Source organism: Durio zibethinus, chromosome 16 (genome assembly GCF_047325235.1).
Source record: "Durio zibethinus cultivar Kanyao isolate XHJ-2024 chromosome 16, ASM4732523v1, whole genome shotgun sequence".
In the NCBI taxonomy this organism is placed as follows: Eukaryota; Viridiplantae; Streptophyta; class Magnoliopsida; order Malvales; family Malvaceae; genus Durio; species Durio zibethinus.
This window is the reverse complement of record NC_143177.1, coordinates 8,714,673-8,728,458: the sequence shown is the minus strand read 5'-3', so window position 1 is coordinate 8,728,458 and position 13,786 is coordinate 8,714,673. Positions and strand designations below refer to the sequence as shown.

Sequence of the window (13,786 nt, the reverse complement as noted above, 5' to 3'; positions counted from 1 at the left end):
AGTAAATAAATTTTTGAAGAAAAAATGTTAATGGAAGTATGGGTGACAAAACAAATCATATATAGTGGGTTACAATTTGTCAAGATCAAATAGGTGCATTTTTTTTTTTATTTGGGATTGGATCAAATTTTTTTTAAATATCAGGGCTAGGTTTGATATGAGTTTAAGATCTTTCATCCTACTTAAAGTATATATAAATATATATTTTATTATTATTTAATTTTATATATTTTATTAATATATTATTATTTAATACCTTACTTTAATAAATCCGTAAGCCATCTCTATTTGACTTTCTTTTTTTTTTTTCCATTCTCTTTCGTTTTTTTTAAAAGTTCTGTTTACTTCTTTTAATCAAATAATTTTGTAAAAAAATAGTCGATAGATGTAGGGATAACAAAATAACTAATATCTGATGGGTTTTGATTTTGATTGATCCAAAATATATTGGCTTTTAAAAAAATTTAGGATTTTGTGTTTTTTCCTTTTTAAATCAAGATCAATCTAAGGCGATATTAGGATCTTTCATTTTACCTTGAGTATATATATAAACTTGTATTGTTAATTATTTATTTTATTTTACATTTATATATAAATTATATTAATAAAATTATTATTTAATATTTTAATTTAATAAAAAACACTATATTTATGCATAATTAAGATGTAACCTATCTATCCTATACATCTTCCATTACATAAATTTTACTCATTGTAACTTTTGTTTGACCTTTAATTAAGATGTTGATGTGACATCTTTTGAATTTTTCCCCTTTTTTTTCCTTTGTTTTGGTATTTTTTTTGTTTTTTATCTAGATAAATTTGTTAAAAAAACCTAATGGAGGTATCCATGTGATGTCCCAATTTGATTTTTTTTTAATTATATAAATTTTGCAACAAAAAAAGTAGATAGATAGGCAAAATAATTCATATTTGATATGTTTCAATCTTACTCGATCTGATAAGGGGCATTTTTATTTTTTTAATTAAATAAATTTTGTAAGAAAATAATATTAACGGAGGTGTCAATGTATCACCTCCATTTGTTTTTTTACTTTCGTATTTTTTTATTTTTTAATAAGATCAAATTTATAAAAAAACAAATTGATTAATAAAGATGGCAAAACAATTAGTATCCAATAAGTTTCTATTTATCTTAATCCAAGATGGGTACTTTTGTAAAAAAAAAAATTCATGTAGAGTTAAGTTGAGTTGATTTTTTATAAAAATCGTAGACAGTTCAGAATAGAAGTTATGATATTTTACTCAAAGTTACCTTGTGACATATATAAAGTATATATTATATTATTTATTTAGTTTCATACTTATACATGTATTATCTTAATAAAGTTATTATTTTATATAGTAATTTAAGATATGAATATTTTAAACTTAATTTGAATGTATACATGATAACTCAATGATCTCTATTTTTCTTTTTTGTTTTTTTTTTGTTTTTGTTTATTTTTATTAATAAAATTTTATTTGATAACTTAATTTGAAAGGGTAATATTTTAATGCTTAATTACCACATCCAAATAGTATACCAATGAAGCTCCATTTTCCCTTTCTTTCCATTTTTTTAATTTAATTTTTTCTTTTTTTTCTTTTCTTTTGTTTTTTTGCCTTTATATTAAATTAATTTTGTGAAAAAAAGTAAAGCCAATAGAGATGTTCAAGTGGTACCCCATTCTTTTATTCTTTTTTTTATCTTTTTTCATAATTTTTAATTAGATAAATTTTGTAATAAAAGGTATCAATTGATAAAGATGCCAAACAATCTCTATTCAATGGATTATTCAATAAGGGCAACTTTTTTAAAATTAGGATCAAACTAGGACAAATCGAGTTTTTTATGAGAAACGAGATCGAGGTAAAAATGTATTTAAGATGGTTTATCCTCACTCATTTCAGAGTATATATCAAAGTTTATATTTTATTATTAATTTAATTTTATATTTATATACATGTATTATAATAATAAAGTTATTTTTATACTTTAAGTTAAAAAATATATTTTAAACTCGATGGGATATTCATATGGCACCCTTTTTGAGTTTTTTTATTTTTTATTTTTATTTTTTTCCTTTCTTTTGTTTTTTTGGTATTTTATTTTTAAAAATATATTTTGTGAGACTAAAAGATTAATTTAAGTATACAGATGTCATTCAAATTATTTTTTTATCTTTTGCCTTTTTTAATTAAGTAAATTTTTTAAAAAATTATTAATAAAGATGATAAAGTAAAAGAAAATTTGATCGGGCATTTAGCTAATATATGATAAACTTTGCTTTTAACAATTAAGGCATGAATTAGAATTTCACTAGTCCAGCAAAAATCATGGGTAAACTACAACCTAGATTTGCAATGCATGGCACAATCAATGTCACCCAAAATTTTGATAGAGAAAAACAGAAGAAAAGTTTCTTACAGTCAGCATAGGCCAAAATGTTGCCTTCAGTTCTCTATAGATATTAACCGAGGATTCAAAACGCAAAAACCCATAACCACGCAATAGATACTGTTCCAGACTGCTGCCTTTGGTCAAAGATAACTTTTGCTGCAACCACGCGCCCACCAGTTTTGGAAAGGAAACAAAGCCTGGAACTCAAAGTGACCGATTTCAGTGATCCATGGGAAAATAAAAAATCAAAGCAGCAAAGCAAATAAACTATGAACCGCAACTATTACCTCACAAGATTGGTAACAATAATGAGCCATGGAGAGTAAATCCAACAAGGCCTGATCTGACATGCGTCTGGTCAAAGTCAAAAGAGGCTTTCCTTCATAACATAATAGACAGGTTACATAACATGAGCTGAATGCAAAATATGGTTTAAGTTTAGTGCTTTTATTGAGAGGATGGAAAAAACTTACCTGTGCAATCCAATCTCCTATTTGAATAGACGATCCCACTTATTGCCATTTTGTCGTAGACTGGATTGGCTTTAAGAGCTTGTTTTTATGCAATCCAATTATGTTCTGGAAGCTATCCGAGTACCTCAAGAAGTGTCCATCCCTGAAAATCATTGAAGATAATGCTGAGATGCAAAATACAATAACTGGAACGAAAATAAATGTCTAGACTCTAGCATTTCAACTTGATCTGCGTTTTATTACAAGGATTCTAGCTTCCAAGTACATGCTAAACTCCTATCTAGGGAAAAGCTAGACAAGTCATGTCCAGTCACTGGGATTTTGAAACAAAGCTATATACACGTGAAATTTATCACTTTATCTTCTTCAAGAAAACACAAAACTGAGTTAGATAAATCATATACTCATGAAGACATAGACTTCAAATTAGTGGACATCCAGGCCTTCTCGCAAATAATTGAAATCAGCACCAAAAAAAAAAAATCACATTGGCAAAGCTAATCAAATCTGAAAATACATTTTCTTGTGCCGTCGCACAAATATGTTCAAAAGCTTCCAAAGACCGTCCCATGTGAAGATATCTGGTTATCAGTGCATTCCAAGAACCAACTTTTTTCATCTTCATTCTACCAAAAATGCTACCTGCCATTGCAGTTAGGACCCTGCATTTAATATACATGTGACATGTCCATGAGGCCCACTGCATTTAATTCCAATATCAGAATATGCGTTTAAAATGCAAGAAAAAGCCACATGTCCTTCTCCATATGGACTGGACCAAGATGAGATCAACTGACCATGCGGCAAAACACATCAAGTTAGTTACAACGTCCCTGGATATTATACAACCATGTGTTACACACAAAGCAATCAATCAATCAAATATACAAGCAAATCGAGTCAAAATTAAACTATAAATTATTCACGAAAGACAACAATTACAAGCATATCAATAACAAACAACAATCACTCAACTCATAATCTATGCCCATGAAACCCTCCAATTCTCCTATAGTTCTGTAAAGAATTCTCGGCCAAAAATCATTCACAATAACCATGTGGATCCTTTTCTTCTCTAATCCACACAGACAAACATTCAAACATACATATCATAAGAAGCCTCTCAATCTTCTCCATACACACCCATAAGACCTTTTCAATTTGGTGTCTACTTGGTAAAGCCCTACAACTTTTTTACATTTTTATTTCATATCTAAAATGATTCTCACTATTTATAAGGCTGCTGACTTACCTATCAATAATCTTTTTATCTTAAAATTCTTTCTTTAAGTCTTTTTCTTCATCAAGCAATATAGAATTAATTTGAAAAAAATCTCAACCAAATTTTTTATAATATTTGAGTCACTATTTACAACACCATGATAAACCAAATGGCAAGCTTTTCACTTGATTGATTCTATCCTTTCTTTATTTTACATGATGGTCTCTTGCTAATGAATTGATGCATAAAGTAGTTGATCTAATCATGCATTCCCTATTATGATTACTCTTTGAAGTGGTACTTGCACCCTTTATTTAAGCCCTGTTATATGTTATCAGACCATTTGCGCTATCACTTTCCTTATATAGTAAGTCAATTCAATTGGCTTTGGCATAGTACTTACTTTATGACTGTCTCATTGTTGCAGTTCAGAGAAGATCAAGATTAAGGTTCTACACTTTTTGCTACATCCAATGCCTAACTTTCAAGGAAAAATAACAAATAGGATGTGTAAGACTTGGGTTTCAGAGCAACACTTTGTAGGGAACAAACAAACATAGCACTTACACACACAAATAATAGAGTAAGCGCAAAATAATAATAATAATAATAAAGAACACACAAATATATTTGTTTTGGCCCAACCCAAAGTGGCATACTCCAAACCCAATCCACTAAGAAATAAATCTTTACAACTCCAAACTTCTTACTCAAAACTTAATCTGAAACCCAATTACACCCTTTTAATAGTCCATTCATTTGCCTATTCTTTGGGTTTCTAACTATTTTTGGGATTGCCAAACTAAAATCAAAGCAACTTATTTATAAGGATGAAACACCTTATAACTTTACTAAACATCTCATATGGGATTGCAGACAAACTTTCAACTCTTATAATTTCATTCAACTTTTGATGTGAGATTAAGAGATTCAAGGTAAATCTTAACAAATCTTCACTTAACTTGAATTTTCAAACACTTTAATAATATCTGCAAAACTACCATGCTTGCCCGTCTTCTTTTCCTTTGTTATAGGAATCCCAACAACTAAGCCTCCATCAAGCATATACAATTGATTCTTGACCTTATTCCCTTACAGAACCACACCACCATTCTTATACACTTTACACTAATCATTTCGACTATAGTATGTATGCTCATGATAAAGCTAGTTCACCTAAGGTAATCAAATTGTAGCTACAACTCAGTACATACCTTACATGACAAAGAGTCCCAACAACACTATTGTAAGATCTAAGGTGAACATTCCCAATACCTTGAATCCACACTTTGTCATTGTTGGTAACCACAATATCCCTATACTTCTCATTCTCTTTCAACTCCACAAAGCAACTCTTATAATTATAGACATGGATAGTAGCAACTGAATCTAAAATCCAACCTTTATCATCCTTCAAAGTTTGATTCTCATATACACAAGTTGTCAAAAAGACACCATCATCAAATACAACAATAGTAATATCACTCTTTTCTTCATCCAATTTTTTCTTGTCATTCTCCCATTTGAAAATAGTCATATTCCTTCCCAACTTCTTATAGTGCACTTGGATGTCTTTTCTCACTATAGTAATAAAATTTTTTATCACTGTAATCTTTGTCTCTAGACTTGGATCTACCTTTTGATTCATTAACCCTCTCTTGAGTCCTCCTTTGATCAAAACCCTTAAAACTAGTGCACTCTCTCCAAGTGATGAGTTTTGTGTTCACATAAATCTTTCGTTCTCATGCAATAGACAGTTACATCATCCAATTTGAAAGTAGACCTGCCCACTACCAAAGTTTGAACTAGAAGTCTATAAGACTTGGACAAAAATGACAACAAAATTAAAGCTTTCTTTTCATTTTCTAACTCATCAACAAAACTAGTCAACAATCAAGAAACTAGCCTATTAAACTCATTCAAGTGATTATAAAGACTCGTACATCTTTCATCTTTAGAGAATATAGATCCATCTTCAAATATAATGTATTAGTCAATGACTTCAACGCGTAAAAGCCCTTAAACTTATCCTACAAACTCTTCAAAGTACTCTTAGTTACCATACTATACTTTATATCTAGGGCTAGGGGTAATCTAATAGTACTAACAGCTTCTTTCTGAATTTTATTCCAATTATTGTCAAACATTCCCTTAGGCTTACTATTTTTTAATGCCTAATTTAACCCTTGCTGCACTAATAGATTTTGAATTTTACTTTGGCATAACATAAAATTACTTTTTCATCAAATAAAAAAATCTCAAACTTAGGCATACTAGACATACCTTCAAATATTTTAAGATACTCGCACCATTTTCATGGAACTCGAACTCCTTTCTCGAATCACAATCTCCTAGGCTTATCTCTTTTCATGTCTCAAACCCCATTTTGATACCACTTGTAGAGAACAAACAAACACTCACAGCATCCACATACACAAACAATAGAGCAAGCATAAAATAAAAATAAGAACACACAAATATATTTGTTTTAGCCTAATAAAAAATGATCTACTCCAAACCTAATCCACTAACAAATAAATCTTTACAGCTGTGAAACTTTTGGAATTAGAATAGTCACCAAAAACTCCTTACTCAAAGCATAACCTAAAACCCAATTATACCCTTTTAAAAGCCAACACACTTAGCTATTCTTTTAGTGTTTGACTATTTTTGGGATTGCCAAACTAAAATCAAAACATCTTATTTATTATGGTAAAACACCTTATAACTTTACTAAACTTCCCATATGAGATTTAATATAAACTCTCAACTCTTACAACTTCACTCAACTTCCAATATGGGATTAAAAGATTCAAGGCAAACCTTAACACACTTAAGAAAAAATAACATTCAATTGTAATATAATCTCAATTTCATCAAAATCTTTGAATTTTATTAGTGAGACAATTGTCTTGGTGAAAATTAAAATACTTGTAGTATCTATTACATTTCTAATTGATAAGAGACAACAAAGTTTTAAGAAAGGATGAATTACATTGCATGGCTTCATGTAAATTGATCATTTGAGTTTGCCAAAAAGAATAGAGACTATTTTCTCAATAAGTGGTATGTTTTAATGGTTGATGATGTTTTATTTCCTTGAAGATAAAATGTCAATGGAAAAGTTACTTATCTTACAAACTTGTTTTTTATTTTTTTTGGCACAAGTAACTAAAGGTTGGATGTCTCAATGTTTTTTAATGGAAAGGTGGGGTTGAAAAGACTAGTTTTCAATGATGTTTTAATTCTGTATGGTTTATTCTAGTAATCAGTGCAGACACCTAATTTTGTCTAAGTCGATTCAAGTTTGTTCAATTTTATTTTTTCAATTAATTTGCATATTATGATTTGGATCATTTGAGAGTTTTTATTGAATAGGGTTATTTGGGCTTTATTTGTTTTATGGCAAATTTGATTTTGTTGGATGCAATTTAAACATGAATCATTTAGTCTTAAAGAACCAAGTCTGATAGTGAAGGCCCAAAAATTAGTTTGAAACTAAATTCAAATTTTAAGGCCCAATTACTTTGGGTTAATATTGTAGACACCTAATTTTTTTGGGGTAATTTTTGATCATTTGTCCCTTAAAATCCAACCCAATTCAAATCCAATATTTCTTTAATTTTGGCAAGTTTCTAATATAAAAAATGGAGCCAATTGACTCAAATGCCTATAGGTCAAAATTGGTCAAACAAAGTCAAATCTTTTCGACATTGATCAAAATGGTCAAAACAAATGAAGCTTGGGTAAATTCTTAAAATTCATAATCAAATAGGAACTAATGTGGATTAAGATTGAAATTTATGATTTTAAAGCATTAAAAACCTCGATAGCACTTTTAGAAAGGTAAAGTTATCAAAATATCCTTTAGGAGTATTTTTTATAGATTTTCGATGCATTAAAAATCTAGATCACATATTGGGAGGTGTGAAATTACAAAAATACCTTTAGGAGTATTTTTGTAATTTGACCTTCCCAAAGATAAAATTTTACAAAAAACTTTAAGTCATGATTTAATATTATTTGATGATTTTTAAAAATTTGAAAACCTTAATTGCACCTCGAAAGGTGTGAAATTACTAAAATAATCATTAGGTGTAATTTCGTAATTTGACCTTCATAAGGTCAATTTTTTGTGAAACATTTTACATCATGTTTGTATAATAGTTGATGATTTTTTGTGTATTTAAAACTACAGCAGTACCTCGGGAGGTGTGAAATTATAAAAATAATACTTTGAGGTAATGTCGTAATCGAAAAATATTTTTATGAAAATTTTTAGATCTTAATTTCATAAGATTTCATGATTTTTGATGCTTTAAAATCCTAAAAAATGAACAAAGGGATATTGATTTCTAAGAAAATGACCTAGAAACCAAAAACTTTGTAATGTGGGGCAATTTGGTCTTTTCACTCCAATTCTATAGCTTCAAAAATTGCATCTTTGGTAACATGCATACTGGACCATTAGATCATCTTGGGAAGGTGAATCCAATGGCGAAAACTTGCTCCTTGTAACTACAAACAAAAAAGAGAAAAATGGTCTCTTGGATGAGTTTTAATCTTAAGGCTATCATTCAATCTTACATGGGATATTTTTCTCCATCTTTTTCAAGGGGGATTCATGCTTTTTACAAGAGGAAAGGGGTTGAAATGCAAAAAATATATGAAAGAAAAAAAAAGAGAAGAAAAAGAAAAAAAGAAAAAAAAAGAACAAAATCTTTGCTAGTTTGAAAGTATACTTCATTTACTAGTTATCTTGCATTTCTTGCATTCTCATTACATTTTCCATAACATTTTAGTATTTTTTTTTTCATTTTCTTTGTTTTCTTGAAAGTTCATAGTTCATATTTTATTTTTCTCAAAGATAGAATTAAACTTTATTCAACTAGTTCATAGCTTGGATTGAAGTTAGAAAATCAACTAACAAATTAAAAAGAAAAAACTCAAATCCACCATAAAAAAAGAAATTAAAGGTTCGACCAACATGCCTTCACCATAGCTGAACCTCCTCTTAGCCTTATTTGATATCTTACTATTTCAAAATGTAGCTTATGATGTTTATGATGAATTTATTGGTGTTTTGTATGATATTTGGTTGGTTGAATATATGTTGTTGTTTGGTTAATGTTGTTATTCACATGATCTCCTTGCCATTTTTGGGTCATTACATATCTGTTGAGATTGTTTTAATGTTATAAATCCTTTCATGTAGTAGATTTCTAAGTAATCAATGCTTATTTGAATGAAATGGAATGAAACTTTGCTTAAGAGAATGCCATATGCCATTCGACCATGTTGATTTTGGTGATGGTTGAACCTTGTTCTTGGTTATTGATTACCTGTTGTTTTGATTCATGTGTTAAATTGTGTATTTATTATGATTTTAATGTTTTTCAAAGTGTTAGAGTCAAATTTGCAATGAGAACTATTGTTCTGCTAAGTAATTTTGATGATTTTTAAGCTTGTTTAGTTGGGTTTTGAGAAAAGAAAATGGTGGAACATTCAGACCAATTTCAAAAGTTTTTTATGTTTGATCCAATTTTAATTGAATTTTCATATACAACTTGCTTGTGATTTAGTTTTGTAAATACCTAGGTTTGTAATTATTTTGTTCTCATGTCATGCTTTTGTCACATACATCATTACTGACATTTTTGTAATTTGAAATTGTCACATGCATAATTCCATTAAACCCTAAACCCTAAACCCTAAACTCTAGACCCTAAACCTTAAACTCTTGATCCCAAACCCAAACCTTAAACCACCCTTCAAACCTTAAACCACCCCGTAAACCCTAACCATTTCTTAAACCCTAAACCAATGCCCAAACCTATCATGCATTTGCATTTCATTTTACATTATTACATGCATTCATGAACTATCATGCATTCATACCTCATCAGTCATATCATGCATTCATTATATATTATGTCCATGCATATCATGTATAGTTTTTTTTCAAAATGAGTTTTCAAAAGAAAATGTTTTAAATAAGATAACATCTTAATTAAATATACTTATCAAGATTTAGCCTAACTATAGGAGGACTCTCAGTGATTGTCATTTATACGAGATGTTATCTTGGTTTTAGTGAGGCAATTTAAAAATCCTTAAATTAAAAATATTTTTAAAGCTCTACCTAATTATAGGGAGTGAAAAGGGAATTTGAATATTTAAGATGTTTTCATTTTAATCCATAATAAAAAAAGGTTTTTTTTTGGAAAATTTTGCTTTTGTTTCCAAAAAATAAAAAGAGAGAAAAAAAGGAATTAATTTTAAACATTAAGAAATATTGGACCATTTTTACCAAAATTAAAGGATAGCATGCAATCTATTAGTACCGCCTTTGGTGAGCATTGTGAGGGTGCTAATATTTTCCTATACGTAACCGACTCTCTAACTTAAACTTTGATTTCATAGAATGCAAATTTGTTCTTTTTATAAAACTTTTAAACTTGTTTTAAAATGTTTTATTAAAAGAACAAAATTTCTCGGTGACCAATCATACCCTAAAAAGGATTGGTGACAACTCCTTATTTTGTTTTTATTGAAAATGGTTTTATTCATTCAATGCTTAGGTTCTTTTCGATCCTGGAATGTCACAACAGCTTGACGACTCTGTTGGGGACACATTTTCTAGAGTTAGCTTAAATATTGATTACATGTTATCTGTTATTTTGGTTTAATAGTCCTAATTAGTTTTTAATATTAATTCATTGATCTTAATGTTCCTGCTTTCCCAATAAAATGAAAAAAATTAAAATTAAAAAACAAAGCAAAAAAGATTCTAAAAAAAATGAAAAAAAAATTTTTGACTTCAAATTTTCTTGTACTCAAAAAGCATAAAATTCAAAAAAGAATGTGTGCATGTGTTTTGCATTTCATGCATATTTTAATTATGTCATTTAAAATACTTTTATTTATTTTATTATTAATAATTGTGGGGCATTAGGATAAGGGTATTTTTAGGAAAGTGTGAAAGGTTTATTTGTTCATTCGCACACACTCACATTGCATTGCTTGTATAAGCTATATAACCTGGCTTTAACCTTTTTTAGTATGAAGTAAAGTAGCTACACTCTCGTGAGGTGTAAACTCTGCAATGGCTAGTGAAACACTCTTATTTAGATTAAACTCTTTTCGCTCATAACCTGTAATTGGTTAAGATCAGAATGCCTCATTAGTCTATGATGGGCTATGTTGTAAGAAGCAATTTGGGAACCTTTAGATGCGTCAATTCCTAACCTGACATATAGTGAGCCATAGAAAGCTAGCCTTTAGTAGAGCCATCTTCACCTCCTCTTTAGTAATTACCTTAAATAAGTCATATGAAGGAACTCTTTCTGTATTTAGGGTAATAACGATGTAAACAAGACAGAAATTTTGAAAAAAAAAAAATTTTCAAAAAAATTCTTTTGGCATACTTTTTGATTTGCTTGATGTTTATTTAAAATGTGCATCTTCAAGAATTGCTTTTCAATAAATTATTTTTACTATACGACAAAACCAAACAAAAAAAGAAAAAGAAAAAAATTCCAAAAAAAACAACAAAAACAAAATTTTTCAAAAAAAAGGGGGAAAAAGATAAAGTTTTTCTTAAATTCTTTGTTGGCTGATAAAAAAAAGAAAATTTTGCAAAACAAAAACCTTTGAATCCAAGTCATTTCGTGTGGAATAAAAATTTTGTGTGTTCTTGAATTTTTTTCACTTATAAAAAAAAAAGAGAGTTAATGTTGTTTCATTCCTTGCATTTCATTTGATCCTGTTTGTATACACTCTCATGTTTTTGGAGTTGAAAAAAACAAGATATTGCATGCACTTCATTTCATGCACATCTTAATAGATAGTACATGCCTTCTATTTTATGCACATAGGTAGTACATGCATTCCATTACATGCACATCATAATGGTGTGTCAACCTCATTAGGTTTGCATAACATAAGTATTGCATTTCATGTAGACATATCTTATACATATAATATGTCAGTGCATCTCATATAAGTATTTTGTATCAGCCATAGGTATACATCATATTACACCTATAGTATGTCATTGCATTTCATGCATAAGGATCCATGAATGGTAGGATGTTATAAAACATGCATTGTATAAATTGCATTTTATGAGAACATATGCCACCACCCTTGCAACATTACATTTCTTGCATACACCTTTAGGGGTGATGAAATTTTTTTCATTTAGGCCTTGTACATATGAAAATCCATTGTCTTAGGCATCTTTGCATTTCATGACATTATCTGGCATCCTTATCATATTCATGCATTCATAAATATGTCTTGTGAGTTGTAATTTGTTCTGTGGCATTCATTTAATAAAAAGTAATAGCATAGACTTTTTGGCCTAAACCCTAAAATAAAAAGTCTGTATTTATGGGTATTAGAAAGCAAAAATAAGAGATTAATTGAAGGCTAGGATCAGTGCAGAGTTAAATGAAGAGAAATTTAGGCATACGTTTCAAAAAATGAAACAATAGATTGATCAATTGGTTGAAATTATTAAAGGTAATGGTGGGGGATTAAGTTGTTTCTCCTTAAAGGTCTTCACACTTCCAATTAAATCAGATCATGGTCAACAGGTTCTTTCTAGGTCCAACACTTCATAAAAAGATCTCGATGCACACAGTATCTTAAATGAAGACTATAATAAGCTCATGAAAGGAATGAATGAATTGGCCACATAAATGACTAAACTTGGAAGTTTGATTTTCAAGACAAAGTCACCAGGTTTCAAACAACCCTCACCAATCCTAAATCCAAACTTGCATTCAAATCCTTCTTATGACTGCTCTCTACCTCTTTTGCAAGCACTTAAGATCAAACCCTCAAACTTTGTGCAATCTTAAAAAATTCTACACCTAAACTCATGTCCTCTACCCTATATTTCGTAACTACTTGTTTCGCTCGTTACTCTCTAACCACCTATTTAGTCGATGTCTCAAGTTCCTATCACTAAACCTCTGGGTGAATCCTTCAAATAAAAAGCAAGAAAGGACATGACTCAACTTGACCCCATTTTTGTGACATATACTGACTTGTATCCTTACTTGGTAAATGCTCACCTTATTGCTCTTACCCTTACAAAACTTCTTGAACCTCTATACCCTAAGTGGTATAATGCTAATGTTCATTGTGAATATCATTTTGGCAATATGGCCATTCCTTAGAATATTGCACATTCTTAAAGTATAAGGTGCAAGGTTTGATCAATGCCAGCTTATTGGATTTTGGTGTCAAAGGAAAGCCAATTATTTATGGAAATCCTTTATTGATCCATATCAAGATAATGAATAATGCTGTAAGTGACAATAAAATTGATCAAGACAAGAGAAATGAAGACAAGGTGTTTTTGACAAAACGTGCACCCAAAGGTTTGATTGAAGTGAATTTAGCTTCAAATAAGTTAATAATTCAAAACATAGAAATGAAAAATGGTAAGATTAATAAGAGTGATGAAGAGGAGGATGAAAGAGGTAGCACAAATAAGATAAAGAAAATATAGGTACAAATAGTCACACTTAAAAGGTAAGAGACCACAAGTGCTAAGGAAACCCTGACCTCTAAGAAGAAAGGATTAGAGACTCAAGCAGTGATCTTTAGAAGCCCATCATTTAGATCTTTTGTACCTCCCCATCCATACCCTACCTATCCAGCCCACTACCCATC

At 29.5% G+C, this 13,786-nt stretch overlaps 1 long non-coding RNA gene across 3 annotated transcripts; it reads right to left on the bottom strand.

Moving 5' to 3' along the window:
* Positions 1–2,074: 2,074 nt before the first annotated feature.
* Positions 2,075–3,552, bottom strand: LOC149514267 (uncharacterized). Of its 3 annotated transcripts, none has more exons than XR_016328485.1 (4): positions 3,395–3,552; positions 2,878–3,019; positions 2,692–2,783; positions 2,075–2,601 (listed from the first exon to the last, which is right to left on the bottom strand). It is a non-coding gene; the product is annotated as an uncharacterized LOC149514267 (long non-coding RNA). The 3 variants fall into 3 exon arrangements; XR_016328484.1 differs by lacking the exon at positions 3,395–3,552 and adding an exon at positions 3,121–3,271 and having other exon boundaries at positions 2,076–2,601; XR_016328483.1 differs by having other exon boundaries at positions 2,080–2,601; positions 3,282–3,418.
* Between the last annotated feature and the right edge of the window lie 10,234 nt (positions 3,553–13,786).